Consider the following 5,955-nt stretch of genomic DNA (forward strand, 5'->3'; position numbering starts at 1 on the left):
AAACAAAAGGTGACAATTTTGCTTTTTTTATTTTATAATTTGTAACTTTGTATCTAACAAACATCAAATGTGAAGAATTGTGTAAAATGTGAACATATTCTTAGCAGTACCTGCAAAACCGTGCTTGGGAGAACAGCCTGTGACCAGACCCTGATGTTAGGAAGCAGGAGGGCGAAGAAGAACCCAGGTAATCGTGTTTATTGAAAAGCTGCGAAAAGTGAACTTGTGTGCAAAATTGAAAAGAACTCGTTTTCGGTGACTAACAAAAATCGTGTTTGATTTAACTTCTTTGTAGTGTAGGGGTTTTATTTATTTGTGCGTGAATAAATGAACATAAGGTTAAGTTTATGTATGTATACATAGCTGTGACAAAGCAAGGAGCGGTCTGAACTTGAGGATCTGATCCCATAATCGAATACTTAAAGAATATCCTTACAGCTTGTCAGAAACGTCGACCCGCATAAAGTTGGGTTGATAAGATTAAGCGAAAAAGATAATAGTGATAATAATAATGATTATAATGATAGTAATAATGATGGTGATGGCAATAGTAATAATAATGATAATGATAATAATAATGATAATGATAATGACAATGATAATAATAATGATGATGAGAATGATAATAAAATGATGATAGTGATAATGATAACAATGATATAATAATGATACTACTACTACAACTACTACCAACGATAACAATAATAATGACAATAATAATAATGATAATGATAATAATGATAATAATGAAAATAATAGTAATAACAGTTGCAATAATAATAATAATAATGATAATGATAACAAAAATCATAACACTGATAATAATAATAATGATAACAGTAATGATAATGATAACAGTAATGATAACGATAACAGTAATGATAATGATAATGATAATAATCATAAAAATAATAATGATGACGATAATGATAATAATGATAATGATGATAATAATGATGATAATATTAATGACAGTGATGAAAATAATCATAATAATGTAAACGATAATGATGATGATAGCTATAATAATGATAATATCAAATATCCTTATTATATATTTTTTAAAACAAGAGTGATAATGACAAAAGGGATCAACAATAGAAGCAACAACAGTGATAATAATAGTGAGCAACGTGAGAGCATTCCAGTTTCCTCAGTGCCTGCCCACCAACCAGCGGGAAAACGTATTAGCCAAATGGCCCACACTGTATATGGAGGTCTCATTAACGCTCACACTGTTTTCCCCTCATTACCTCATCAACAGTATCTCTTTCAGCCATTACCATGAAACTGTGCAGTTAGACAAACTTTCGCCTCTTTGTTTTATTTTAGATTTTGAATGTATCTGTTTTCTGTTTGTTTTTCTGTCTTATTTCCATCTATTCTTTTTACTTTTATCTTTCTCATTTACCTTTCAGGTTCTATATTTTCTGTTTTGCTAATCTTTACTTATTTTTCTTTTTCGCGGGAGCAGGGAAGAGAGAGAGGGCTTGGAAGGAAGGTAGGAGTGGGGGGGGGGGTATAAATGAGGTACTCGAGTGAATCGCGTGACGTAATACTTCACGGTTGGAAGGAAACCAGTTAGCGGTTTTTCTGATTTCTTCCTTTGTCACGTTTTCGATTTTTCTTGCTCTTTGTCGGTTGTAATGTATTTCCCAATAACAGTATATCAGTGCAGGGCCATACTGTGGAAGGTTTAAGTGAATTGAAAGGAAATAGGCTGTTTCTGATATGTATGAGCCCACACACACGCACACACACGCGGACACACACACACACACGAGCGCGCATACGTACATATATATGTAGACACGTATACATCCACACACACTTTCTGAATGGGTGAGAACGAGTAACTTCAAAGAACAGAATATATAACGGACGCGTTTCGATGTCTATCTTCAAAATTAGATACCAATGGAATTCTACGAATCAGTCAAGAGCCGAGGAAGCACCTGACGTCCGTGATCCATCGCTCACGCTCTGCATCGCTGATATCGTTGCGATATGTGCAGCTTCCATTATCATTCTATTTCGTTTACACAATCCTTTCGGAAGCACACTGCTCGCTTCCATCCGGCAGGCGCCCAGCGTGGTGACGGACATTTGCTCGATATTCGCTGACTCTGTCGTTGAATTCACGTCCTATTTCCCCGCAAGACATTTTGCTACGGCTGTTGTGTGGTCTACATTATAAGGCACTGTTGAGGTTACTTGTAGGCGGCTTCTTATTTCGTAGCAAATCTCATACTGGTTTGGCGATTCCCCAATTTCATGCTGAGTGTCCCCGTAATGTTGCTTTGCAGCGATATCAGGAACATTGAAAGGGCGAAGAGTCTGTTCTTGCCCTTACTAGGATACACCCCCCCCCCCGACCTTTCTGAGGTTCAAAAGAAAGTCCCCAAGGAATGGTGCTTCATGATGTTATTAGAATAACGTATTCTCTTTCACAACTGCATTCAACCAGACAAAGGCAGTATTGCCAAAACCATCCAGAAACATATTAAAGATTTTTTTTTGTTTTGTTTACAAAAGTAAAGAAAGGATTTTTTTTCTAGCTGTCCATTTGCACCTCCTTCTTGACGTCCATCCTCTCCTCTCTGATTCTTTCTCTCTACCTATTTATTCCTCCCTCGCTTTTCCCTGTCACCCTTTGTTTCCCTCCTCCCCACTCCTATTCCTTTTTTTTCTTTCTCTCCCTTTATATGTATATCGGTTTCTTTTCTTCTGTACCTCACATTCACACTATATCTACCTCTGAATCCCGTCCTTCCTTTCCCTCCCTATCCTTCACACCTTCCCTTCCTCCCTCTCTACCCTTCTCTTCTACTCCTCTCTATCCCTCACCTATTTTCTTCCTTCCTCTATACATTCCTTCTCCTCCCCTCTCTATCCCTCATTCCATCCTTCCTCCCTCCCTCTCCATCTCTTCTCTTCCTCTCTCTCTCTCCTCCGCCTCGCAGCCCCTCTCCCCTTTCCTTCCTTCTCTCTTTATTTCCTCATGTTCGAGGAACCGGAAGTCCCATTTCCTTATTGAGCCAAACAGCTGCAATTTATCGCTTTGACCTTAATTGCTATTTATAGTTACTGTCTTTCGCCTCGCCTCTTCACCTTTATTATATTTTTTTTGCAAATATACTTGTAACTTTAAAACGTAAATGGCTGTCGGGATTCAGATGAGAGAGAGAGAGAGAGAGAGAGAGAGAGAGAGAGAGAGAGAGAGAGAGAGAGAGAGAGAGAGAGAGAGAGAGAGAGAGAGAGAGAAAGAGAGAGAGAGAGAGAAGAAAGAGAAGAGAGAGAGAGAGAGAGAGAGAGAGAGAGAGAGAGAGAGAGAGAGAGAGAGAGAGAGAGAGAGAGAGAGAGAGAGAGAGAGAGAGAGAGAGAGAGAGAGAGAGAGAGAGAGCCCATACCTTTCTCTCGACTAGCCCTAAAAAGACTCTGGGTTATGGACGGAATGCAGGAACATGGCTAATAATGTGATTATTCTTCTGTGGCGAAATATAAAGTTGATAGTCGGCCGTAAGACACGTTATCTCCCTTCCCTCGCGACGTCTGAGGGAACATGCGCTAAGAGGTGAGCGGTGCGCTGTCTTAGCTGCTGTTTGGTTGTTCGTTAGTCTGTCTGTCTGCTTGTTGGCATCTATGTTTATCTTACCTGTCTGTCTCGCTCACGACCCTTTTTTTCTTGTGTGTGTAAGCAATGGTGCGGTATGATGATAAGAGTAGATTAAGTGTCAACAATAAAAGTGAGGATAAATGAGGATTACATTAGTAATTTTCGTTAGAAAAGTAATAGGGATAAAAAGGATAAGGTGATAATGATAACAACAGCAACGAGGATGCATTGAAAATGGTAATAATGATAACACTGACATATTATTATTAATAGAAGGTAGGATTATTATTATCATAACAATGAAGATGACTACGATGATGACTTTTGTGATAATCATTATTATTATAATCATTGTTATTATTGTTGTTATTATTACCCACAACTATTGCTATCATCATATTATTATTATTGATATTACCATTGCTATTATCATTTTCATTATCATTTTAGTATCATTATTTTTACCGTCAGTATTATAATCATTATTATTATCATAGTTATAACTATCATTTCTATTGATAGTATCATTATCATTATATTATAATCACTATCATTACTTTTATTAATTACCATCATTGTTAATATTATCATTTTCATAGTTACTATCATTATTGTTATTCTTATTATTGCTATCGTTATTCATTGTTACTGTTATTACTATCATTATCATTATTATTGGTAGTGTCCTCATTATCATTATTATCTTTATCATCATCATAATCCTTATTATCATTATCATTATTGTTATTATCATTATCATTATTTTTGTTATTATCAAGATCATTATCATTATTATCATTGTTATTGTCATTATCATTATCATTATTATTTTTTCATTGTTAGCATTACTTTTATCATTATCATCATCATTATTATCATCATTATTATCATCATTATCATCATCTTTGTTACTATTATCACCATTATCATTATTACTCTTATTATCGTCATTCTTGTTATAATTATGATAATCATTATCATCATCACAATTAGTATTACCATCAGTGTTGTTATTACTATCATCATTATTATTGCTACCATTATTATCAATTTCATCATTGGCATTATTATCACTATCATCCTTTTTGTAATCATCAGATTTATTATCATTGTTATCATCTTTTTTATTATGATTATCAACATTGCTATCACAATCACTACTATTTTCTTTTTTACATTTATCACTGGTACTATTTTTGATGTTATCATCACTATTATTATCGTCATCATCATCCTCTTTACCATAATAGTGATTCTTATGATTATCATATCATCATTGTCATGATTTTTATTTTATTGTTGTCATTATTATCCTTCTCATTATTATTGTTAGTAGTATCAGAATCCTTTTAACTATTATCATCATTATGATTATTATTACCTTTGTTATTATCATCATTGTTGTTATCATTATGTCACTGACACTATCATTGATATTAAAATCATTATCATTATCAATATTACAGTCCACATCATCATCAATGTTATTACTACCGTTATCATCATTATCATCATCAGCCCCGGCACAGTAACCGTTGGCCCAACCATCTGATTCCCACTTCCAACCACCTGCATTTGCGGAGGAAGGAAGGCCATTCATGTTCTCTCACGGTGTTTGCATCACATAGCCATCGTTAGTAGCATCAGTTATTAGTTAGTTAATCAAGTGTTATCCTCCATTGTATCATGTAGTAAACTATCTAACGGTACCATATATTTTCTGGAATTTATAGTGAGAATGACTACTGACTAACCTGATGAAATGCGCTTCGATCTGACGAAGCGTTTTCTTCTATTAATTTTCTGGCAAATTTTTGAGCATGGTTAAGTCTTCTCTACTTCCATAATCTTCCATACTGCGAGGGAGATCAGGGGAAGCTATGTGGGCATCATGTAAGGGGTAGGTTAGCATACATTTGTGGGGCATATTAGTGTGTAAGTCATTAAAAATACTAAAGTCTAGACACGGTCACTGAAAGGCTGTATTTGAAGAGTTTTCTGTTCAAATGGGATATGACCAGCTGGCGTCCTCTCAAATACGACACACAATGACGGTCATTGTGTGAGCATCAAAATTATCTAGCTCTTAAATTGGAAAATTATCAAGTGTCGCCTTACTCCAGTTGCCAACTTGTCCCGGTCGCCCCCACTACTGCACTTCTACCACTAATGATAGTAATAACACAGCAGTCATAATATTCGCAATGATGGTGATAATGATAGTAATAATTATGATGATAATTATAGTAATAATAACTATAATGATGATTACATTAATAATAACTATAATAACAGCAATGATGATGATGATAAGGATAATGATAATGGTATCAATGATA

Source organism: Penaeus japonicus, unplaced genomic scaffold (assembly GCF_977035675.1).
Source record: "Penaeus japonicus unplaced genomic scaffold, GWHDUDI00000001_assembly GWHDUDI00000008, whole genome shotgun sequence".
Taxonomy (NCBI): domain Eukaryota; kingdom Metazoa; phylum Arthropoda; class Malacostraca; order Decapoda; family Penaeidae; genus Penaeus; species Penaeus japonicus.